The sequence below is a fragment of the Cyanistes caeruleus genome, chromosome Z, assembly GCF_971803275.1.
Source record: "Cyanistes caeruleus chromosome Z, bCyaCae1.hap1.1, whole genome shotgun sequence".
Classification (NCBI taxonomy): Eukaryota; Metazoa; Chordata; class Aves; order Passeriformes; family Paridae; genus Cyanistes; species Cyanistes caeruleus.
The window spans coordinates 78,193,149-78,219,288 of NC_141732.1; the positions used below are offsets into that span (position 1 = coordinate 78,193,149).

Consider the following 26,140-nt stretch of genomic DNA (forward strand, 5'->3'; position numbering starts at 1 on the left):
CTTAGAAAACAAGGGAATGAATGAGTATCATAATACACGATGCAAAAGCTTTTATGTTCTCTTTTTATCATTATCAAATCATGCTGAAGAGGCTGCAAGGTGAAGAAACTCCCAAGCTGCATTTCCAAGAAGCTGCTAGGATGAAGACAGGGCATTTCAAAATCAATGCTGAAGCTTGCGTTCCAAAGAGCAAAAGGGAGAGTCATTCTAAGCTGCTTTACTTCTCATCTCTAATTCCCCATATTCATAACTTAAGCCCTGTCATTTGGATTTATCCTCTGTGGCCTGCAGTGACACCAGGAAAAGTCCTTCTTTTTAATTCTGTGGCAAAAAAAAAATAGCAACGCTGCAGGGTAGGATCATATCCCTCCAGAAGTTTAGGGCTTAAATGTTTCATGTTGGGCACCAGATTTTGCCATCTTCTGCCCCTCCCAACAGTCCCCCTCCTCCTTCCTCTGCTGTTGTACATCAATCATCCTCTTTCCTAAAGGCTAGGATACAAACAGTGTAATCCCAGAGAGAAGGGATACTGATACAGCCAATCCTGCACATGACTGTTCCTCCGTCCTTGGAGATGCCATCGCTAAATCTAATGACAGGATTTTGCTGATGGGAGTGTTTCAGCTGGGCTGGAGAAGGCAATTAAGAGCAAGGAATCTAAGAACCCATCTTTGTCATTGCTGGGAGAGCAGCTCTATCTCCGTCCACTTCTCTTTATTAAGTGGCTTTCTAAACTTCTCTTTCACTTTATTACCTCTTAGTTTGTCTTATCTTGGCACTTATAGCATCATAAACATTTTCCCTGCGGGTAATATTTTTAATTATGACCTGGAAATCAACCTTGGACCTGACTCAGACAATCCAACTGAACAATTCGTAACACATAAAGGTTTGGTGTTAATTAAGTAATTATTTTTAAATGATTAGGATTCCTATATATGTTGTTGCTGTTTGGACAAAACACTACAACCTCAAATGCTGTTCTTTTAAGAGGCCTTCAGAAGGGGTGCTGGGGTTTGTTGGGGTTTTCTTTGGTTTGGATCTCAGAAATGTGTTTGGAGGAGGCAATGTTACTTGCCTCTGGAAAAATCCCAACACGAATATTCAGGAACTGAACCATGGCTGACTTCTGCAAAGTCCAGGCAGTCAGTGACAGCAGCACAGTCTTCCTGCTCCTGTGTCTGCTGAACCAGACTTGAGATCACATTATATTCTGCTGGCAAATTTGGGAACGGCCTTTGGTGGGAACCCAGCACTTTGTCTCATGTGCTAAGCCCTTAATAAACCCCACTATTACTTTTTCTAACTCCCCTCTGGACTTTGAATTACACTGCAGTGAACATAACACACGTGAGTAAGAGCTTAAGGTCTTTCTCACTTGGGTGGTCCCATTAAAAAGACCAGGTTTGCTGTCTTGGCTTCAGAGCCATTCCAAACACCATTGCTATTTTTCTTCCCCCAGCATTTCTTTCACCTGCCTTTTTTTCTTCTTCTTTTCCTTTTTCTTTCCATGCCAAATCTATTAATATGTGTTTTAACCAGTTAACTTTGGAACCAGAATATTAACTGCATAAGAGGCAGATTTATAAAATATGTATTGGAGCAGGGAATGTAAAATGCCCCCAATTTTGTAGCAGGGGAAAAAAAAAAAAAATGTATAAAGTGCTGAGTGAAAATTGAGAAGGACCCAACTTAAATCTTTGAAAATCACTGCCAGTTCCTACGTGCTGTATTTATTTTGACTTGGAAGGCTCAATCCAGTCCAGATGAGGTCATTTGGTTGGGAGTACACGTGTCCATGCAGAGCCAGGAGGCAGGGAACCCTGCAGGATGCTCTGGCTCCAAGGTGTTGAGCTGCCAGGGTGCAGCGGTGGGAGCAGGGCGGGCAGACCATCTGTGTGTTGATCCTGGCATCAGAGCACGGCTCTGGGATGGAGGTGTTGTAATGTTCGAGTTGATTTCTTTCTAAGGCAGGCGGGACAGTGTCACTTTTGTGCCCTCAGCTGTTTGCTGGATGGGGTAAGTAGAGGCAAAGCTTGCTGTGCTCTAATAACCTGGGGACAGGGGAGTATATTTAGGTAGGGGTGTCTTTGGTTACTTGTTCATATGACTTCATGCAACAGAGAGCCTGTTATTTTATTTGCCCAGCTCTATCTTTGAGCTTGTCATGTTTAACCCTTGCCCTCTCAGCACCTGATACCTGCTCAGCACCGTTTTACTTTCTCCTCCTTCTGCTCCTTCGTCTTTCCTTACTCCTCACCAACCAAGTTCGGTATCTGGGCCATTTGTGTATAGGAAATGTCCCTTTTTTCCCTTGGAGTTCCATCTCTGCTGCTCAGTGCTCCATCCCAGCAGGTGGGGAATGTCCTGTGTGCTCCCCAAGAAGCCTTGTCTGTCTCGCTGCCCCTCTCCCCACCTCCCTGCCAGCAGCTTGTTTGCCAACACTTTGCACGAGGAAGCTGCCTCTATAAAAATAAACCGTGCTGAAATCTGAGCGAGAAACCACGCCAACCTCACACTTCATTATTGGTAATGTCAGCCTATTTGATTTCCATTTGCAAACAGTAGCCTGCATATGTTCCTCACCATGTACCCCTGTCTCCCTGTGCCTTACTCTTTGAAAATCCAGGTTCCCCATGCATGTTGCTAAGTCTTCTTTGTGGTTTGCTTGCTCTGGGCCACAGACACCCCTGCTTCACAATTAAAGCGTGGAAAAAGCCTGTTAAGTCCCTGATTTAATTGCCTGGTTACTCAGGACTAACACAAGGTTGCCATCTGCAACAGGCTTGAGCCTCTTCTCCCACCTCCTTTACCTTTATAAGATTTTACTCCTCGCAGATGGCTTTTATTGCTGATTTACGGCAGAAAAAGCCAGCAGAGACAGACCTGTATTTCCTGTTTCTAACCCCAATGTGCACTGCCATATGGGCATTGCCTGGGGAGGGCTGGACATGCAGACAGCACTCCTCTGCACCTCCAACATTGCCTGGCTGTTACCTTGTCTGCCTGGGCTGAGGACTTATGATGAAACTTGATTTTCCAGGAGAGGTCTCTATTAAAAAAAAAAAACAAAACAAAAAAAACCAAAAACCAGAAAAAAAAGGAAAATGGTGAAGGGAGAGAAGACAAACCAAGCTTTATATCATTAGGGTAAACACTTCATTGCTTCCCTCAAAACCCCAAACCCTGAGCTGCAGGTCCATGTCTCCATTTCACACAGGGATGAGTCCTCAGATGAGTCCTACAAGTGCTGGCAGCAACAGGGGGCCCCCCAGGAAGGCTCAGGGAGGGGGCATGTACCCAGAGCTTGAGGAGGAGCTGCCTGTATTGACTTTCACTCGATTTACTGGAGCAATTGAGTTTGTCAGTGAAATGTGAGAGGGGCTCAATCAGCTGTCACACTGAGACACTCCTGTCACTACTGTCAATAGCTTCGAGTTTCTGATCCTTTCTCAGATTAGCTCTGTGCCAGAACATCAAATGAAAAGCTGTTTGGGGCATGGGGAGGGGAGAAACTCTAAGCAGTTATCTAGGAATCAGTTTACAGACTTCAAAGCACTGCCAGGTTTATTCTGATGGCCTATAGCAATGTGCTGGGATCCTTAATGCATTTGGAGTGTAATGTAGACTCTCCTCTTCAGCCCCATGTTCACCCATGGACTGGGAGGCAGGAATGGAAGAAAAAGGAAGGTGTCTCTCCCAGTGACCCAAATGGCATGCAAATGGCCTGCCTCCTCTGGAAGAACTGCTCCTTCTCTTGATGGAATAAGTTGCTTTTCTTACTTTTCATCCTGGAGGACTCCTCTGTGCTTCTCTCAGCACTAAAAGGAGACTTTTTCTGGTAGACCTGGGTTATGTAAAGGCATCACCTCCAGCAACAGCACAGGAGTGAAAATAAGTGGGACATTTTTGCCATGCAGAAAGAAGGGAAAGTGAGGGAGGTTTAGCTAGCCCATTTGAGCAGTTTTTTTAGAAGTGTTGGACCTCAAGTGTGTGCTTTTCTGTTTCTATAACACGGCAAAAGCTTTGTAGTTCATGAAGATCTTCCAAGACCTTTTCCTTGAAGTTTCACTGGTTGTATCTGAGACAGCCTTTATTGAGAATCTTCCCATCATGAGATAAGTCAATATGAATGAATGAATGAATGAATGAATGAATGAATGAATGAATATGTATCTTTCTGTAGGAAGAATAGGCCATCAGGAGACTTCTTAAAAAAAAAATACTTCAAGGATTTCAAAACTCTCTTTTCTCTGTTCACACTAAAACAGCTTATGGCAAGGTGAACTCACACATTTGCACAGAAGCCAAGAGGGTAATGTTAATCCTGTTAGAAAAATAATCTACCACCAAAAAATAATAATAGTAGGGATGGAGAAGGAGTCCTTTTTAGGCCAATTCACTGAGTAATTCCTAAGAATTTAATCTTTTCTGCTTAAGGCTGCAATGTTAAACATTTTGCTATCAATACATGAATTATAAAGATTACTATTTTCCTTTCACATTCCTAAAGACGTTGAAGAAGAGAAAAGCTACACTCTAACATTATTGATAGAGGGTTTTGTCCTTTAGAGAATTCTTCTGTTTTTTGATAATGTTGTCTCAGTGTGAGGCAGTGTCCATAGAGAAGGTTATCCATGTGCAGAACCAACCTAGAATTTTTCCTTGAATGTAATTTTAAAAATTCCATTTTTCCCCCTTGTTACTCAAATCCATTAGCTGGTTTCTTTTGATTTCAAAACATAAAAAAAAAAAATAATCTGTTCCTCATTCAAGATCACCACTATACATCCCAAGTAGAAACCACAACTACATTCCACTGCTTAAAATTTAAGCAACTCTCCGTCCAGAGCAAGTTTTACCTTGCTCTCCTTCTTGAAAAAAAAACTCAAACCCAGCCCAGTCCAGAGTGTGATCTTTAATACCAGAGGGAACCCTGCTTGATTCTCTTGGTTTCATGAATGTGAAAAGGCCATGGAGAAGTATGGGAAAGGTATTAGGAAGGGAGAAAAAAAAAACAACCCTCACCACTTTCTCCTTATAGAGTATTTCAAAACGAATGCTGGATACATACCTTTCCATGACCTTTTCCTTAGATTAGTGCTATAGGCAGCTGTTGTGCTTGTATTACACATTCCAGTGCAGGGACTGGATCTCCAGTAAGGTGGAGGGGGGGTTGGTGTGTGTGTGTGTGTGTGTACACGTGTGTTTTTTACTCAACCTGTTAGCCAAAGGTCTTCCATGTTGGTTTTAGCTCTCTCTGGTTTTTTCAGTTTCCAAGGGGAGGTGTGGCTGTTTGTGCACTTTGTTTATGTTCTCAGGGTGACAGGAAACCTAAGAGCTTTTAGTGAATTCAGATATACTCTGGGAGAGGTGTGAATCTCCAGCCATTTGGGTTTAAAAGCTTTCATTAAGTCTGAGAATAGAGGAAGAAAATAAACATCTCTGTGCTTTTTAGCTGCAAAGGGATGAAAGGTTCTCAGCCTGTGGGCCCCCAGGATGGATGCCTACAAAGGGAGGAATTAGAGGAGAGATAAAAAAGGCTGGAATTGCAGGGGAAAAAAAAAATAAAATAATAATAATCTTACAGCTACTGCTCAGGTTGTATTTGGTCATCATTTTACCGAGTCCCCATTGAGCAGCTGGCCTTGGTAAAACCCTGATGGAGCAGAGCGAGCCCATCGTGCTCAGAATGGGCTCCAAGGGAGGAGAGATGTGTCTAACAAAGACATGAAGGCGGCTCTAACAAAGGCATGAGGGCGGCTCTGGCGACTCGGGCTAATTGCATCCACCCCCAATTGCAGAAAGGGACAGAGAGGATGCGCTCGCCCCTCCGCGCTTGACCTGGCTGGCCTGGGGAGGCAGATGGGCGATAGCCACGGCGGGCAGATGGCATTCAGTGTCACCCAGGCGAGGTCTGGCCAGGGCAGCTGGCTGTCCCATGGCACGGAGTGAGAGGGGTTTTATCATCATCCGGTGTAAAGCTTCCCCTGCCTCTGCCCATCCGCGGGCTCCTTGGGGCAGGTACTTCCCCCAGATCGCGTGTTTGTGCAGTGCCTGATTGCAGATGCGAGGCTAATATAAATAATAAGGTTAAAAGTCACTCTTCTTGAGGGGAGGTGAAAAGGGAGCGGAAATGGGGCTGCTACTCAGCTTCCCGGCTTTTCCTGGAGTCAAAAAGAGAGTGCAAAGGGTATTGTAGGATATGTCGGAGTATTTAGTCTTGAATCATTTGCCATCCTGTTTTTATTCCCTTGCAGATATATTTCAAAGAAAGTGTTTAGATGGAGCTGATGACCTCCCTTATAGCTGAGGTTGCCTGTCACTTCCTATGATAAGTCCCTGATTTGATTGTTTGGGCTGTGGCAGCCCCCAGTGTTTGAGCTGAAGCTTCCCCTCCTGCTCGCCAGACTCCCTCCGAGTTCATTTCAGAGGGGGGTCTTCAGTGCACTGCTAAAACCCTGCTGGCTTTTATCATTTGGGAAGAGGATTCCTATTTTTTCCATCTTTAAATCTTTAAAAAGCTCATTCCAGGTGTCCTTAAAAGTGAGGGTAAGCTGTGAGATGAAGTGGTCCCACATGCTGGGCACTACTGCCCAGTGGGTGCTGCCTCCACTCCTCCCTAGCACAAAGTTTCCCCGAGAAGCAGCGGAGGTCCAGCTGTCCTTATCCTGGAGAAAAGAAGGATCAGGGGACAGCTCATTGCTCTCAGCCTGAAAAGGAGGTGGTAGTCAGGTGGGGGTCAGGTTCTTCTCCCAGGGAACAAGTGACAATGCAAGAAGAAATGGCCTCAAGTTGCAACAAGAGAGGTTTAGGTCAGATATTAGAAAAAAATTCTTCAGTAAAATCTTTGCCCTGCCCACACAGGTTGCCCCGGGCCGTGGAGGGATTTAAAAACTATGTAGATGTGGCACTTGAGGACATGGATTAGTGGTGGCCTTGCCAGGGCTGGATTTACAGCTGGGCTGAATGATCTGAGAGATCTTTTCCAAATGAAATGATTCTGTGACTCCCTCTGCATTATGGGCTGTGTCAGCATGAGCTGAAAGTAAAGCCCAATCTTAATCATTCTATGATCATTCCAGCAACAGCCATATGATGGAAAGACACAAATTATTAGGGGAGGTAGCAATGGAGTTGCAATTTTAGGACATCAGAGGACTTGGAGACTTTGTGTGTTGCACTCGTGGCAGACACAATCGCAGGTCATATTGATGTTTTTCCAGGAGCCTGTTTACGTTTTCCCTCATGTTCCAGTGATATCAAGTGATGCTAAAAGCATTGCTGTGAAAGAATTTTCTGGAAGAGTAAGTTATCTGTTGTCTGGCTGGTTTTTTTGTTTTTTTTTTCTGGTATGTTTATGTGTTGGTTTTTAACGTGTGTATGATTACATGAAAGTTCTTGTGCTTTGTTCAGTACTCACACTATTACTGTCGATTCATTATAAACCAATTGCCAGAAGAGAAAGTCACTGGCTCCATGGATAGGTACAGCAATTCCAGAAATTATCAGAAATTATCTGAACAGAGTCTGAATGTGGCCATTACTCAGGTTTTGATGGCAGTAGTGGTGTTGTCTCTGATTCTGATCCTGTGCAAACACCATCTGGGTGTTACAGAAGTTACACTTTGTTGCTGGGCATTACAAGTAAATAGTAATTTACTCAAAATAGTAATGACTATTTCTATTTTTCAGTTCCTCCAAATGTCTCAACCTGCATTTCTCCAGATCTTATACAATGGCATCTGAGTAGAACAAGGGCCCTTACTGTTCTTCTGTAACAATAATAAAGTTATTTGTTCCTTACTCATTTTCACTTTTCCTTATCTACCCAAGATGATGAGCCAAATTGTTTCCTGCTTAAATCTTTGCCATACCACTGAAAATCATTTTGAACTCTATTTCTCTGCAGCCTTGCTGAGTCATCCTGGAGCTTGGCTCTGAGTTCCTAATCTGATAAGAGGCAGTAGAGGAACTTCCTAATCTCAGAGACTGGTGCCAGGAGTAATCCATTAGCAATCATGATAAGAGATTCCAGTTATTCCAACAACTCAGGCCTTATAGCTATTGAAAACAAAGCTTGCATTAGCATATCTATGTACATAAGTGATTTTGTCTATGAGATTTAAGGCTAAAAGTGAATGAACTTAAATTTTTCTCTTGAATAAAGTAGTTGTCCAGTGAGTGTTAGAATTTCCTTTCACCAGTGTTTTGCTTACTGCTGTGGAAAGGATACTCACAGAGCAGAGCTTAAATGAAGATGGTCCCTTGTACTGAAGAATCCATTTAGCTTTGTTTTCAGCTGTCCCCTACTGGAGATGTGGACCTCTCTTACCCTCTCACTTCCCTCCTTCTCTTCATCTCCAATGACACTGGCATATTTTCCTTTTGTACCCACCAACATTTAACCAGTAATGAGAAAGGTGGTGGAACACAGTTTCCATTTAGGTTCCACATTTAATATGTACCAATGAAAATCTTCCCATTTTTGCTCTGCCAAAGTTCCTAATTTTCCCTAATCATTTCAGTTTTCCCAAGCATTAATATTTGAATACTTATATCCTACATATGTTATCCACTTAACACTCAGCTGGATCCAGAGGTGGAAGAACAATTGATTTGCATGGGTTGAGTTCTTGTTTGGAACCTCCATAGCCAACTCCTGTTATTTTTAAAAATATTATGATATGAGATGTGCAGCAGTTTGTATTTTTCTCCCCCCCCGCCTTTTTTTTATTTTATTTTATAAATTCTGCATCACTATCAGTGAGTGATGAGGCTTAACTTATAAAGTCCCTGAAACTCAGAAGGCACATAAATAGAATCTAATTTGCCTGATTTTAATTCAGTTTTCAAGGAGCCTGATCCACAATTCTCAAACATTTTGAATTTAGCAGTATTAGAAACTCTGTTTTTAATGCTGCTGTTAGTGGCTCACATATCATTATGATTTTTAATCCTAAATCATGTATGATTCCTTACCAAATAACTCTCTCTTCCATGTCAGCAGCTGCAAGACACACTCCTTTTAAAAGCTGAGTCCTCTTCCTAAATCTGCGTTACATACCTTGACCTATTTCTCTGCTTCCTTCCAACACTCCCAAGACCAAATGTTTAAAAACTAAACTTTCTTAGTGGTTCTGATGACCCCACCTGATCTTTCGTATTACAGACAAATAGGGGGTTTGCTCCATGTAGCTGTCTTTTCCCACAGAAAGAGAAAATTACATTTTCCATTCTCACATTCTAAAATAGCTATAAAAAAATCCGAACCTCAGTCTCTAAGACACTATTTGAAGTAAGAGTGACCTCAGATTTTTAAATTTTTTTCATCCAGTAGCTCCAAATGTATTTCTCTGGTTTGAAAATTGTGCTGACATTTGAATTGAGGTAAGCACAAAAAGGTCTTCCAATTTTCCTGCAGGATTCTGAAATAGTAGAAAGTACTGGAGTTGCATTTTAAAGATGTTATCTTCAGCAGCGAAGCTGACAAATCATTGCCTGATGCAGGCAAGGCGGCTGTAGATGCAATAAATTGAAAATTGATGGGAAACCAGTTACATTTGTGAGAACTAGCAGCAGTTCATATGATTTCTTAAAAAAAAAAATAAAAATCCCTGCCTGCTGAGCAGGCATCAGCCCCGCCAAGCGCGATGGAGCAGCCTCCAGCCAGGTGCTGATAAGAATTTCCTGATCTCCCTGTGACCCCCATTGCGGGAGGCGAGCTGGTAGGAGGAATTAGCAGGGATGTGGGGGGATGAGAAGATGGTTTGTTTATTTCTTCTTGCTTGCAAAATGTGTGTGGCTGTCAGGGCCGATGTGTTTTTGTGACACTCGAGCTGCCTCTCCGGCGCTGCTCCTTGTGGGCTACACACTCATCTTTTATCAGGAGGACGGTGGCATGGTGAGAGACATCCTCTTCACAGAAAGTCAGCTCAGCATTGCTGCACAGGCATTTGGAGGGCCTTTTATTCCTCCTCTCTGAAGAACCCTTTGCCCAAATTTTCCTTTTCTTTTTTTTTTTCCCCCCCTTCTTTTCTAAAGACTGAGAAATGCCTCAGGAATGCACTTGCTCTCTCTCCTTTCCCAGACTGGCTCTCCCAGTGATGTATTAATTAGCTGGAGCACTGCACACTAACGAGCAACTGCAGGCTGATCTCGTTAAACATTAATGCTTAACTAGAAAAGCAAGAGCTGTTAAAGATACGCCACTCAATGTCATCCATGTCCAAATGTAAAAGAAGTCAGCGGCTGAGCTGCTGGCACTTTTGTTTCCAGAGGGAGTGAGAAGGGACAAGTGGCAAACTTGTCTTTTCCAGGGCCAGATGGGAGCACCTGGACAACAGAGGAGTTTACATGCTTCTCTGACTAACTTTGACACAGAATCTAGCCCTCTGATGGGGAACAGCTCTCTCTCAGGGAGTTAGATGGGCAAGTTCTTGTGCCCACATTGCTTTTTCAGCCTTTTCCATAACTTGTTTTTAGTGGTCAGGTCCTAAAACCAGCACAGGTCTGCTCCTTACCCATTATTTAACCACAAGCAAATGGTTCAGGCCCATGTTTTCAAACATGAAAGTTTCATGTGAGGTAGTTACACCTCAATGGAGTAATCCAAATTAGTGGTTTTCTTCATTATTATTGACTTTGCTGGATATTTTAAGCAACACCACTGGAAAATATTGACCTTATCACCACTTAGTTTCAGTTTACCCTTGGAGGAACTTGTTAGGGCAGCTCTCGATATCGTGAGTCTTTGACTTTTCTCAGGGAAAATATCTTGACTACCTCATGAGGAGCTTTCAGAGTGTTTATTTGTTCATTAAACAACTGGAGATACTGCTGATTAAAGTGGATCAAGCCTGAGCCTCCTGCCCAAGGAGCCCTGCTCTCCTCCAGGCACGTGCCATTACAGCCAGCTGTGCACGAGTAGCTGCCATCGGTCGCTCTGCCCTTCCATTTGCATAGGCAAAAATGGGACTTTTTTATGCACCATCTTAATGGCTGCTACATGCAAATCAAACACGGAGTTTTGCATGGGTATCTAAGCTCAATTTACCATGGAGTTACCTGGCATAGCCCGAGTACAAGATATGTTTCAGGATCTGTAGCAGGTGTAGCAGCCTCCTAATTTATTCTCTGCCTTCACCTTCTCTCCTATATAGCAAAGACACAGCAGCCAGTATTTTTCCTTAACATCCAGCTCTTTGCATCAAGCAATTTGATTTCAATTGATAATTCATTAATCATTTCTTATCGTAGTTAATATTTACCCAGCTTGCTACTGTGCAGCAAGGGTGATGGGAGGGGCAGGAGCAGGAAAGTGAAAGATACAGTCAGGGAAGTACAAAATGTGTGGGCACACAAAGTCTTGAGAAACAGACCCCTTCCCTTCCCTTCCCTTCCCTTCCCTTCCCTTCCCTTCCCTTCCCTTCCCTTCCCTTCCCTTCCCTTCCCTTCCCTTCCCTTCCCTTCCCTTCCCTTCCCTTCCCTTCCCTTCCCTTCCCTTCCCTTCCCTTCCCTTCCCTTCCCTTCCCTTCCCTTCCCTTCCCTTCCCTTCCCTTCCCTTCCCTTCCCTTCCCTTCCCTTCCCTTCCCTTCCCTTCCCTTCCCTTCCCTTCCCTTCCCTTCCCTTCCCTTCCCTTCCCTTCCCTTCCCTTCCCTTCCCTTCCCTTCCCTTCCCTTCCCTTCCCTTCCCTTCCCTTCCCTTCCCTTCCCTTCCCTTCCCTTCCCTTCCCTTCCCTTCCCTTCCCTTCCCTTCCCTTCCCTTCCCTTCCCTTCCCTTCCCTTCCCTTCCCTTCCCTTCCCTTCCCCTGCCATCAGCAGTTTCCTAAAGGGTTCCATCTCCATTTTCCCAAGACAAATCCTCCTCAGACCATCATCACAGCAGCTGCAGCCATATGGAAATGTTGGGGGTTTTTTTTCACTCTCCAAGCAATGCCTTTTTCTCCCTGAGGAAGTTAAAGGGTTACTGCAGCCCTGTTGGGGCTTTGCTGTTGAGGATATTTTTTTTTTTTCAGTCTCCTAGCGTGATGCTCCCTCAGACTGTGCTTAAAAGCCACTGTGCTTGATTTCCTCTCTAATGGTGTTAGGACTGGAACTGGAGCTGCCTCTGCTGCCTGGTCCTCCTCCTGCCCACGTCTTCAGACGTTATGTCACAGCTCCTGGGGTTGCTCGCTGACTCCAGCCGGCCTCCCCAGGGGATGGAAGGCAGGTTCCCTTCCCCGTGGCAGCAGCAGTGCCCACATTTAAGAAGCTGCAGTGCTGAGCCGTGACTTCATTAGTTCTGCTACATTAGAATAGCAGCAAAGAGCTTAATTTAATTCGCTGGCCTGTATACCGACACCTGAGGGCCACTAATTCACTGTCACGTATTCTCAGTGAAACCAGGCTCTTTAGTGTTCACATTTTGTTTTTTACTAGAGGAGAGCCTTGCAAGGCAAATGCTCATTTTCTAGGGCTGGAGAGAAATATCTCCTTCCAAGGATCATGGCAGGTCAGGATGACTCACTTTTGCCTGTGTCCACAAGGGATGGAAGACCACACATCTCTTTTTTTTTAATTTCTCTTTTCCTTTGAATTGTATAAATTGATCCCAGTTCTGTCATTTTATGGTTAGCAGCATCCATTAAAAAGTTGATTCACGCTGATATATGAGTGGCCCTAAAACATTTATTCACCACATTCTGTATTTGGACATTATTCAAGGGTTTTGAGCCTATTAGTCTCTTCAGCCCTCTCTGTCTTCTCCAGTGATAGCATCAAGTCCTGGAGTAGCATTTGCTATGCAGTAACTTCCAAGAATCAAGCCTTGCCTGTGTTGTTTGCGCATGAAGACCCATTAGGCTAAATTAATCCCTAGGGTAAATGTACAGACTTCAACAGAATGTTATCAGGGATAAATTAGGCCTATTGATTTTTAATGAGGTTCTTACCTGAATAAAGAAAATAGAGTTTCTCTTCTGTTCTGGTCTATTGTTCTGCTGCAAGCATCACCAGAAGCACTTGCTTTGATCCTGAATTTTTAAACCTGGAAATTTTACATTTCTAAAAGGATTAGAAAACATTTTTTCTTTCTCCCTGCTAAATGTGAGCAATGCCATTGTGCAGTGGAATACATTTCCCAGCATTTACACATCTCCAAGTATCATGTTCTGATAACCAAGTGAATAGATTGCCAGAAAAATTACAGGCTTCCCCTACTTTAATGCTGACCTCCTCCTTCAGAGAGCACCCTCATCATAAGGGGTTTAGTCCATGCTAATGAATTTCTGGAGGAAGAATTTTGTGAAGTACAAAGTGATTTTTTTTTTTTTTTTCCCTTTAGCTGATCTGGCTGAGATAATTCATGTCTTGCTGTTTGATGCCAAGGATTTCTGGTGTCACCCCACTGTCTGAGCTCTCAGGTGGGCAATCTGGGTGTCACTGCACATCACCAGTGGACACACACCCACTGACCTCCTGGGTAGAAGCATGGCTCTTGAGAATAGAAGGGTTATTACAAATCCCATGCTGTTTTCTGGGAGGGTGGTACACAGCTGATGCCAGGTAAGGAGATTCATAGCCAGGTGTCTGTCCTGGCAGGTGGCTTCTCTCTGTCGTTGTCATCAGCACCTCTGATCTCCATGGGAGGACAGAGAAAGCAGATTCTTTATGATTAAGTCTCTGTGCCCAGAGGTTTGAAAAGAAACCATTCTGTGATTCTGAAAAGTGACTCTTCAATCAGGTTGTGGTTGATTTTAGTACAAGTGATTTTAGTACAAAGCTGCTGACCCCGCTGAGATCTGGGTCTGCAGAGATGGGACCATTTCTGTTCATCAATGGCATCCAAAAACAAGTAGGGCCTGTGTCATCACAGCCCTGTGGTGTCATGCATGGCTGCAGGGAAACACATCTGAGTATCCATGTGCCCTTTTAGGAGTCAATTCATTGTAGGTCCTCATGTGACCAGAGATGATTTTTTGGTTTTTTTAATATTCTTTAATATTTTTTAATATTCTGCACTGCACGGTTAAGGAAACTTTTCCATTACACCCAAATCTCTCTGGAGGCACAAAAATACTGGTTAATTTGCATCCTTTATAATGTTTAATTTAAACTTTTTTAGCTTTCAAAATGAAGAAGGATTTGTTCCTAAAACTATTAGCTATCTGTTGGGAATAGACTTTGTTTAATAAACGGTTGGCTTGGCTTTAACAACTGATCTAAATGGCAACATGTCTGCAGACTCTCAAGTCATCAGTTTGTATTCCCAAATGTGCCTTGCTAATGGAAGAAATATTTATATTTACTCAGAAATGCCAACAGAGGTTGCCTGTGCCCTTCTAGCACGCATGATGAAGGCCAATGGCTTGAGCACTGGCCATACTACCTTTGGGTCAAGAAGTTGTGCTTCTTGAAATTTTTAACTTTTTGATGTATTTTCTCTATATACATCATGTAGCAGGGTTTATGGGTCTTTTGTAGAGGCCATTTATTCATATTTAAATATAAAATTTCTCCCCCTTCCCATTTGTGATATCAGGTATGTGCCTTTAACTTTTCTTTGTCTTGGTAATCCCCATAATTCCTGCACTTCCCTGGGCTGTGGAGGAGAGCTGCAATTCTCTAGTGCTTTGCATCGCAATTCCTTCTGTAGTATTTCACAGCAAAAGTAAAAGGAAACCCAAAATGTTTAAACTGGAATTTTCCTTTGGAAAAGCAATCATTCAGGAATATTCCTGCACTGCCTGGCTCAGGCCCTTATTTAAGTAACACAAAACACCAGATGTAAACTTCTTACAGGCTTAAGTGCGGGGTTTGGAAAGCGATTCTTCTTTCTCATGAGCACATCTTCCTTCCCAGAAAACACCACAAAACCCTTCACCAAACCCGTCATCAGCAGCAGAGATAAGGAATGCTCCAATGCAGAAACATACCCTAAAAAGGGAAAGGCCAATATTGACTTGCAGCAAAGCTCAAGCCCTTTAAAGTCACACCCTGGACAAGGGGAATCAATGTCTCTTGTAAAAAAAAATAAATAAATAAAAAAATCGCTGCTACTGTTACAGAGCAGGCTGTTAAACTATGCTAACAGCCGTATATTTTCTGCTCAAAGCTGTACCACGGTGTGTATAAACACGGGAAGGTTTTGTTGCTGTATATGTCCAGATTTTTGACATGCGTAGGTGGAGCCGCCGTAGGAAAGCCTATTCAGGAGTTGGGAGCAGCTGCCCTAATGGAATATTATTGACTTTAGTTACATCAGGAGCTAAATATAGATCGGGCAGCAGCGTACACAGGGCTGTGTCTGACAGCCAGGACAGAATGTGCTGCTCGACGGACAGACAGATGGACGTTGCTGCCACGCAGATGCTCCTTTTAGGTCAGGGAGCTCTCCTGGGCTCTTTCTCCCAGTGCCACAACTCCCGTGGGCATCCTGCCACTGGCCAGCCAGGGCTGTGGATCTGGCTTCAAGGGGAGATGTGGCCTGAGTCTGGATTTGGACACATCTCCTGTAGGCACCTCTTGGCAGGGCTCCTCCAAGTCAGTGGGGATGTGTTGATTTATGTGTGGTAAAGGGCTGACACCAGCAGCTAAAAAACCTACAAGGAATAGTTATATCTTTTAAAATATACAAATATATAAAAAATATAAATATTTTGCCCTGGCCTTCCTCTATTTTCATCCTTAATCCCTCTGCTCCACCCTCTCTCCCATCCAGTTGCGCTTTTGTGCTGTTCAAAATTTGTGATGGGATCCCCCCTTCTGAGCTCCCTGGAGTTTTGCTTTTGAAGGCAAAACCTGCATATCCAGCAAACATTCCTCAAAAGCCCTTTCCCAACCCGGACTGAAAAGAAATGATCCATGTGTGCCACATCTGTGCATTCAATGAGAGAGTCTGTCCCTCTGCTAACCTTCATGGAGAAGGAGGCTGGAGAGATCATCTGTGACATTTCATCTTGGTTCTTTGGGGCTGGAAAAGCTAGAAAGAAGATTGTTCTTCCTCTTGCTTGAACGAGGATGAAGCCTTTCTAGGAAATTGGATTTTAATCATTTTTTTTTCTCCCCTTCTCCAACCCTTTACTGCTATTTTTAAGCTGGGAGAGCACTGGCATTGAAAGGGGTGTGCTTATCCTGACAGGCTTTATAGAGCATCACAGGGCTGCAGCTCAGTGCAGGGGTGTTAAAGAACTCTGAAGACCTGGCAAGCCACAGGGATGCTGAAGGCAATGCCCAAAGTACCCAGAAGTTCAGACAGCCTTCTGCATTTTCCTTTCTGGGAGGGAAAGCCCAAGGCTCTTGTATCATAGGAAGTGACAGTTCTGAAGTGAAGAGGGCTTGATAGTCCAAAGGCACCAGATTTGTGATTCTTTGGGAGAAAAGCAGCGTGCACTTTTCCCTCACTGCTGTTTGATCCTGCAGATTTAAATCCAGCTAATGTGCACAGACAGGGCCTGTGTGGTGTCCCAGGTGGTTTATGGCTGCACAAAACATTAAGGCCAGAGCTAGAGAGAATCATCTGCTCATATGTGTGTGCTACATGAGCCAGTATTTTTTATGAGAAACCATTTAAAGGCTTTGGGGTTGTAAGAAGCTCTACAGCAACATGAGGCAGGGATTGATCCCATTTATCAGACTATCTGCCTTCTCCTTTATAATCTGTAAGAGATCTAGAATATTGTACCTTTGTTTTCTGTTTTATCTCTAGTCCTTCCAAATTCACTGGAAATACACACAACCCAGCAAGCCCAGGCTATGTGGGAAAGGACTGCACATATTATTCTAGTTGGTAAACTCTTATTAGAGCCCCTTTTTAATGCTCTGATCATTACAGACTGTGCATTTTTGATACCTGCTTTTGATAGCCTGTGGAGTAAAACTGCACACTCCCCTCCCCTTCAGTCTTTGGACAATAATTTTTTTGTTTAGAGTATGAGGAGGGAAGGAGAGTGAGTACATTGTCCTGTTAGATTTATAGTCCAGGAGAAAGGTCACAACCCTTAGCCACTTTAAAAATGATCTATACTTCCGAGGCCTGGGGGACAAACATGGAATATATATTGTATTACGCCTTGAGCCACCCTGGGCTGTGAAGGTAGTGATGATCTGAGTCAGTCACTGAGCAATGGCATCTCTCTGTAGGCTGGGGAGAGCATGAACAGCAGGAATGTCATCTCTGGGAGGCTGATGCTGCTCCAGCACCAGGGACTGATAGTTTCAAGTCCCTGGGGCACTGCTGATGCCTTCTGCAGCACCCCTCCTCGATACAGAGGCTTCTGCAAGGGTAAGGAGACACCTCTGGTTCTGTGTGTCTCCTGCAGCAGTGTTGCTACCAGCTAATGCAATTTCAGTGTCATGGAGAGGGACTAGGAGCTTCAGCCATGCAGGATGCTGTCCATCCTTGGCTGTGGCCACAGCAGAACATCCCTGCCAGCCCCACCGCCGTGGCTGGCCTGCAGCTAAGCCTCACAAATAAAGCCACTTCACTCCTTAACTTAATATTTTAATTTTTTTTTTTTTTTATCTGCACAGTCAGCTGCGGTCAGGCACACTTTGAAACACCAAAAGTGGAATTGCAGCCATTCAGTTCAGAGGAACAAATCCTCCTTTCCTCTTCCTGCTCTGCCTCCAAGTGCTGAAATCAGGCGTGGGGCAGCCCTGCTTCTCTGTGCTCAGATGTCCAGGAGGGAGTGCTGCAACAGGGAGGTGCTGGGGATTGACAGCATCCACCATGCTGAACATGGAATATCCAGAATTGTCTGCTCCTGATGAAATATTTGGCTCTTGCAAGCATCAAGCCCTGTCAGGACTGACTATTGCATGTCCCAGCCCAGCACATTGTGGGACCACACAGATAACCTCTGGGTCAGTCCAGTTTCTTCATTTTGGAAGAAAGGAGAATACCAGTTAAAGCTGAAAAAAGAGATTAAATTTTGGATTTTTTTTACTAGAAATTGTTTGTTCCTCTTGTCAAAAGCCCTGAGACATGAGAAAATATTACCAAGAGTCCTTTCCTTGCCAAAGCTGTGATTATCTTGTGATCTGTATTTCTTTCCCTATCTCTCTTATATTGCTCTTATCATCTTTTTATCAAAGGACTTCAAAAAAGACCAGCACAGCTCAGCTCTCATATCCCCTTGAATTCCAGTGGAAGGGTTACATTTGGTTTTCTAGGAATGACAGAAAAGATTTAAGGCAAAAATAAATCTCTATGGATTTATTTATTTATTTATTTTCCCCCTGGTCTCCTAAGCTCTTTTTTTTCTGTATGCAGGGAGTGAGATTATTTGAAGGGCTCATTTGTACTGTATTTCACTGCTGAAGAATGTGGTGAACCAGCCATCTTTCCTGGTAGTGGGCATGGATTCATGCAGGGATGAATAAACTCCCAAATATCCCATTCTCATCTTCCTGCTTCGAAACCCAACCCTTAGGTGAGATTATCTAATAGAGATTTCTTAACTTGCATCAACAGACTTCACCACAACAATGATTTGTAAGTCTCAAAGTTACACACTCCATACACAGCATACACACATACTTTTTTCTCCTTTCCTCTTCCATATCCATTCACACTGACTCCCCTGGCCCCAAGCCATGGCAGAAGACAGAAGAGCTGGTGTTGTCATCAGCATCCATCACCTCATCCTCTCTTTGTCTTCAGCCCCCATCTCCTCAGATGACCACACTGTCAAACTAGGCTGAATGGGACCAAAATGTCAGGGAGAAACAATATCTACAGCTACCATCATGTTCTTTCTGCTTCTCTGCTCCATGTCACTCCCACCTTGTGCTTGCTCCAGGCATTTGGAGCTCACACTCTGCAAGACGCCCTGCAAGTTTTTATTGCACCTTGCTCAGAAGGACATTTTATTGACTTTAGGCACTCATGTCATAAGCAAAACATTTGTGAAAATTAAGATATGATCTTGCTGCTGTGTTGTGGGTTACTCCACTTCACTTTGAAGATTATGTGCTGAAAATCATTCCCTGACAGTCACAAAACTGGTGCAGCTTGCAAGGGCTTCCCCAGTCTTAAACACTGGACGTTGTGCTGGAACACAGCTAAAGCTGGAATGAATTGAAGTGTGCCCATTGTATTGAAATCTCTGTGGCCTGTGGCCTGATGCAATACTAATTTTGAGATGTTCCAGATGCCCTTTAATGGTTAGAGCGCTCTTAATGCACTGCAGCTGCTGTATTTTGGAATAACTCTTGTTGCCAAATTCCTTCATGTGTAAAAGCAAGGGTGCTTATCTTGTGTAATGGGAAAAAAAATAAAAATACTGCAACTGAAAGCATGAACTGAAAGGTTTTATGAATTACCATCTACTTTTACTTAAAGCTTGATCATTATCTTTTTCCCTCTCTGTGTCTATAGACAGATCTCTCTGCACCATCTCTCTCAAGCAATCCATGCTCACATTCCTGCAACATACAGAATTAAATAAAAGCAGCTGACACCTTTAAAAGCTCCACAACTGGACAGTCTCACTTTTAAATGTGTGGGCAGCCCTTATGCCAGTTTGCCATCATTTCCACTTTCCATCACATTTGGCTTGCTTCAGAGAAAAAGTCTGCTGCCAGGATTTCTGCTGGCTGAAACAAGGGTGAAGTTCTGGCCTGATTAAAATCAATGGCAAAGCTCCCAGCAACGAGTAGGAGAGCAGACTGTGATTTGGAGTACTTGGAGGGCGTACACAAAGCAATCACACATAGCAATATAATTGCGGCCATTTGATGGATGCTAAAGTTAGAGATCAACAACCAGCAGATAAAAATAGCATTAATTTCTGCTGATTCCTAGTCCTGTTATTTTAACTACTGTTGAAAATCAATTCCTTTCCTGCCTTTCAGGACCCATAGTAAAACTTGAGAATTTTGTTGTCTTGGAATAAATAATGCCCTCCTAACCATGCTGCTGTGTTGGCATCCTTAATATTTTCCACACGTACATGCAAAACCTGTTAACATGTTAATGGATTTGTTTGCTTGTCAGGGAAAATTTTGGCCCCCTGCAATGACAGCTTCAAACTCACACTGCAAAAGGGCAGGGCAAGCAGTCACTCAGTGGACAAGCACAACACAGCTCTCCCGGCAATAAAGGCTTCGGATTCGAGACGGGTGCCTTGCCACTCTGATCTGCAGCGCTGGTTTAATCATGTTAATGTGCTGTCTAATTATGGTAAACACTGCATATTATTCAAATTAAAAATGTATATTGCTGTTCACGTAGTCAGCCTGCAGATGTTTTCACGCATTAGTGTTTTCTAAGCTGAATGCCCTTTGGTCAGCTGCAGAGGCTGTGTGTTAGCCCATTAGTTAAAAAGGGAGGTGGGTGATCAACTGTAGAGGCCAGATGACTTGGACCATGTTTTTCGTGGAGTTCACTTGGGAGTGAAACAGTTCCTCTGAAGCAAAATTGTTACTGAGAAATCCTGTGTGAGGTGTAAGTCTGAAATCAGCCCTGCAGCCTCTCTCATCAACATGAAACCGTGCCCAGTGTGGTCTTGGATGCATGAGTTTGCCTGCCTTGGGTTACACCCACCTTGAGAAAAGAGATTTTCAGAGTCAAAAGCTTTGAGGATTCAGGCTCTGTTTCCTCCCCTTATAATGAACTCCAACTCTTGCTTTCCCAAAAGTTCATCTTGCTTGGTGGGCATCACTGGTAGGTGCCAAACACATAAATGTGTTTCATCAGAAGCAATTGTCTCTCATTGCAGTGAAAAGCATTCTCAGTCCTGGTTACTGGTCTGGCAAGACTGCAATTATATATCCAAGATATCTCATTAGACACAGAAGTTTCTGAGAAGGTGAAACTAAATTGAGATCTGCAATTCCTCTTTGTCTGGGATTGTTGGGATCATGTCATGGTATTCTGTGTCTAATGAAAGCATCCATAAATAAACTTGTGATTTAGCGATCTTGTTAATGATAGGAAAGGAATTTAACACTAATAATAATAACAATAGTCATAACAATCCCACTCATACTTCTATTACTATTCTTAATGCTATTAGTAATAATGTCATGTTGTCTCTTGCTGCTATCAGATATCCAATGTGGCTTCTCTTGAGGAGGAGTATCATTCAAATTATTTCACATGACTGTGCACTGTAAAATGTTTACTTAGATATTTCAGTGCTTACCACATTTTTATACCACTGTTGTGGGTTACAGAGGAAGCTGCTGAGCAGAGTGAAAACATAAGAGTACTTGATAGAACTGCTTAACAAGCGGGCAATCCAGAAAAGCTTGGACAATGTAATATATATCTGTAAAGATAAGTGCTTTCCTGGCAGATATATTTTTTTTTTTCTGTTCAGAAATGGGAACTGTGCCTGCACTTACAGTTATGCAATTAGACCTATAAAATTATTTTTCCGTGTATTAGGTGTTTATATTTTCTTTTGAGGAGATTTCTTCCATTTTTTTTTTTTTTTTTTCCTGAGATGTGAGTGTGGATGCTTAGATTTGTATGCTTAGCATGCTCTTTTATTCTTTTGACTGCCTCCCCATTCTTTGTTCACCAAGGTCCAAGATGGAAAATTGCAGTGGAAAGAAATTCTGTGCCTTAATTATTTTTGGGGACAGGAATAGTTCCTTGAGACAAATTGTATTATGATTCAACTGTCCCAGGTCATTTCTTTGTTTATTTTCCCTGTTTGATTTGTTTCAGTTTGTGGCAATTGTTCCCAGTCATCAGTGTCTTGTAGAGCTAAAATAGATAGGAGGAGCTGGAGAAAGATAGATTTTCAGGCTGTGAATGCCACATTCCTGGAAGTTTTTTGGACTACTTGGTCTAATGGAAGGCGTCCCTACCCACGTCAGGGGGTGGAACTGGATCATCTGTAGGGTCCCTTCCAGCCCAGGATGTTCTATTGTTCCATGGGTCTTGGTACTAATGAATTCTCTGTCAAATAAATACCTCAGTAATTATCCTCTACTGATTTCAAAATGACTTGAACTGAGCAGTTTGTATAGGTGAATGTGACAAAATGACTCTTCTTGGGTTTATATGTTGGGAACTCTGCCAGCAGTCGTGTGCAAGTAGTGATGCCTTGGCTGGATGAGGATACAGTTTGTATAAAAAGAGCTTCAGGAAAAGAAACTCTCTAGGTCCTTTTACATGACGGCTTGTTACAGAAAATCCTCATCAGACCACATATCTCTCAAGAAGCCTGTTGGTTGCTATGTGTATGTTCTTGAATTTTAAGGATATTGATATTTATAAATTATTTGATCAAACCTTACGAATATGTTTCAATAGATTTGGCCACATGTAGTGGAGGCAAAATTTAGGATTAAACGGCACAAGAAGAGAGATGGGTGGTGTTCTGATCTTCAGACAAGAAAACAATCTGCTGCCTAAGTAAATAAATTAAAGAGCTGTGATGAAATAATTTCATGTTGGATTTAGCTTTTGTGCAGAGCAGAGGGAAGAAGTTGTTGGAGGCACTTTGCAGAACAAGTGAGATGCAGCATCCTAGTGGATGTATGGTAAAGAGAGGGGAAGAGCATCAGCTCATCTGCTCCAGCCCTGGGCTGTACAGGGCTCATCCCTTTGCTGTATTTCCTCAGGGAAAGAAAAAAGGGACAGAGATCCTATCATGTGTCTCATGCACCTTGTTTCAGCCCCACTCCAAATCACTGCATCCAGATCACTGGAATTTTAGAAAAAAACGTGAGTTCAGAGGGCATTTTTACCCTTCCTGCTTTTGATCATCGTCTTGGCAGGTGGCAACAAAACAATCACTGAAGAGAAGCTTAAGGGAGGCCAGCAGGATCACCCAGAATCACCCACTAAATGCCTCCTGCTAGATCTGGTTGCGCCAGGTCCCACCCAATCCGACACACTGATGCCTCTCTCCATCACTCTGGTGGTCTCTGTCTCCATGCTCCCTTCCCCATCCCTCCTCATCCTCACTGCCAGATCTGTGGTTGAACTGCTGCTGTGTGGCTCAGGGGTCTGTGCTGGGCTGTGTTCTGCCCAGAATCCTCTGGCCAGGGATCAGGACAGAAAGTAACAGGTGCCCTGTGCTCCAGGAAGGAGCAGTTGCCTTTTTCTCCAAGCTGTGAAAGGGGAGGACAGGCTGCAAATTTGACCCATCTCCTGGAGCAAGAGGCTGGATGCTTGGCCACATTGGAGTGCCTGGTGGAATGCCAAGGCCCTGTTTGATCATGGACCACTTTTTACACTGGACATAGATAAGAGGTTTCTATTACCACATAAAGAGAGCTCGTGGGAGTTGGGTCTTCTCTTTTCCCCCACCTCTGACCCAAGGTGTGGGGCCAGCTGGCTTAGTCCACCCCAGGGGCCAGAGGACTGAGGACACCAGTGCTGCAAGGGCCACCTGAACATGAGCAAAAACCAAAGCTGACTTCAGGTGCTATCAGTTTCCATCACATTTCTGAAATTCCAGGGTGGCTCAAGGTACTTGTTGGGCCCCATCTGTGACCTGAGATCCTATGGCCATGGTCCCTCCGTGTCCAAGGAGGAAAAGGTGATGGATTCATTCACCAAAGGCCTCAGCTGGCCCCCAGCAGCAGACACTGTAGCTGGCTGCAACCACTTGAATAATTGCTGCACTTGAGGATTTTATAACACTTAAGAAATCCCTAAGTCCCAGATCACGACCCAATTGAGAAGATACATCTGTAGGAGGGCTCTCACCCTTGGCATGACATTTGTCCTTCCCTGCATGCAAATTTTTGGAAAGCAAAAGGAGAAGTGGGAACTAGAAGGCGCCAATCATGGTAGCTGAGCTTTGCTTCTTTCAGGAGTCTGTTTAGGATTGATTGTGTGCCTTTTGGGAAGCAAACCCGTTAATACGGAGACATTGAGCAATGGGGATGGTGTGATGGCTTTGTACACACCTTGGCCTGTGGACTTGAAAACTAGGGGGTAAAATTCATCTGTAGAGATGAACCTTGAGTGTGGTCCAAGCACAGGACACAGAGAATGTGGGTGAAACCTGCTTTGGCCCTGTCCCAGACACCAACACTGCAGCCAAAGTCTTCATATCATCATGAGTATAGTGCTGGGTAAAACAAGCAAACATACAAACAAAGAAAACAAAAAAAAACCCTGAAATATGAGCTTTGTGATGGTGGAAACTGATAGCATCTTACAGTGATGGAAGGGGGAGAAGGACAAGGTCAGTGCAAACTTGCTCAGGTCAGATTTCTGCGTGAACCACTAGTTCACCACCTCCTTGGTGTCCTTCTTAGAGAAAACTATCTCAGTGGGGAGATTTTATTATCTCATCTCTGTGGGGATGTGAATAGTTTGATTTGCTTTCCAGAGTTGGTGTCCTTGCTGCTTTTTTGATTATTTTATCTATATAAACCAGCCTGATTGGTCCTGCAGCTTCCAAGAATTTCTTCAGCACACTTTGTAAGAAAATTTCCCTTGTTCTGTTTACTTCTGCCAGCTTGTTCAGGAAAGAAAAAAGGAAAAAAAAAAAAAATCAGAAAACAAATCACTAGTATGGTGGAAAAAAAGGAGAAAAAACAACCAAAATAAACATAGGAAATTCAGCATAGACCATTAAGAATTAGGGAGAAAAAGCAATGACCAAAGACCAACCAGGGACATGAGGCAAGGACAAACAAATCTAGAAGAGGCAGTGGGTTCAGAGAGGGCATGAGTGAGAACCTGGGCATGTTTTGCATCCCAATACACAGATGCAGGCAGAAGTGAAGACTGCAGCTGGATCCACGAAGCACCCTGGCAGCAGCCTGCAAGGGCTGGAGGACTCAGTGGGGACCCCAGGGCAGGAGCTGGAGGGGTCCAGGCACCCCAATTGCCCTCTCTAAGGTTTTGCTCTCAGCCTGGGCCCCGTGTGTGGGGGGAGAGCAAAGACTCTCCGTATGAGACAGCCCCTGCAGACGATGCCTGGGTCTCTGGAATAATAGATGGTGTTTTTACAACCTCTCAGAGGCCTGTTCCTGGGCAGACAGTGAAAGGCAATACCTCAGGACCACTGGGTTACGGGAGGTTGTAAAACAGCTCCTCCCCATACATATTTTTTTTGACAATGCTTTCACTGAGGAGTGTTTCCTCTTTTCTTATTTTTTTTAATTTTATTTTTATTTTATTGCTGTGGCAATCAGTCAGTATTTTTTTTTTTTTTTTCCCCTCTTCCCCCCTCTCATCCTCCCTTTTTCACTTTGACCTATCAAACTGTAAGTCTTATTTCAAGCTGACATGGAGGCATTAAATGAGTGACTGGGCCACCAATTTAAGGGAATTGATGATCTTTGGGGCTTACACTCTCACGGGTCAAATGATAATGCTGCCCCTCAGGTTAAATTTATACGTTACATAGGGAAAACCAGGAGCTTAAACTCTACCCAGGACCAGAAGGATGCAGACAAAGTTTGGTCCTAAACACTCATTTGAAAACTGGTTTTGAAGAGGACAATGCAGGGATGTTTAATTTTTCATTTGTTTCTTTTTGCTGTGTGTTTTTCTGCCCTAAATTTCTGTTCTATCCTGCAGGCAGCCAATCTCTGTGTTCTGTAAAGTTCTAAATAAAAATGTTTGTCCTACAGTAGACAAAGACAGATATGGAGTTAGAGATCCAGGTGGAGTGAGAGATAGAAATACAGATAGAGATAGACTGGTATGGGCATAGCTACAGATATGATTATAAATTATAGAGATACAGATAAATATATATAAATTATATATAAATATATAATTGCATATATAGCTAAAGATGCTTATATCAATTTCATTGTGTCCCAGACTGTGAGTACAACCAGAAGCCAAAGGCATGAGGTTCACAAGGCTTAGAGTGTGATTTATTGGCACACCAGAGCAAGGCCTACAGCTGATGTCATTATACTAATTATTAATTAGATTTGCTGCCTTCCCTGTTTATTATAGACTCTTTTCTGCCTCATCACGTTCTCTCTATGTAAATCTTTCCAATCCATTGCTACCTTCTCTTCCCCTTGTCTCATAGTCCCCCTGCCACATACCAATGACCAATTACATTTTGCTCAAAATCAAGTACCTAAAGCCACTGAATAAGAGGGAAGAAATTATTAGCCTATCCCATTTTTTTATTTTTTTTATTTTTTTTGTTCTGTTTTGCATTCTCTGTGGAATCATAAAAAAATCATTGGCAATGGACATTTATTCTCCTCTGCAC

The 26,140-nt window shown here is 43.3% G+C and overlaps 1 protein-coding gene across 4 annotated transcripts in view; it reads left to right on the plus strand.

Annotated features, from left to right (window-relative positions):
- SETBP1 (SET binding protein 1) overlaps positions 1 to 26,140 on the plus strand; it is a 268,911-nt gene that overhangs the window by 62,711 nt on the left and 180,060 nt on the right. Inside the window, exon 1 of one of the 4 annotated variants that reach the window (XM_023944062.2) lies at positions 13,322 to 13,402. The exons of the other annotated variants lie outside the window; for them this stretch is intronic. The gene's annotated coding sequence lies outside the window, so the exon portion shown is untranslated. Of the gene's footprint in view, positions 1 to 13,321; positions 13,403 to 26,140 lie in introns of those variants that run through there. 4 annotated transcript variants of the gene reach the window in all.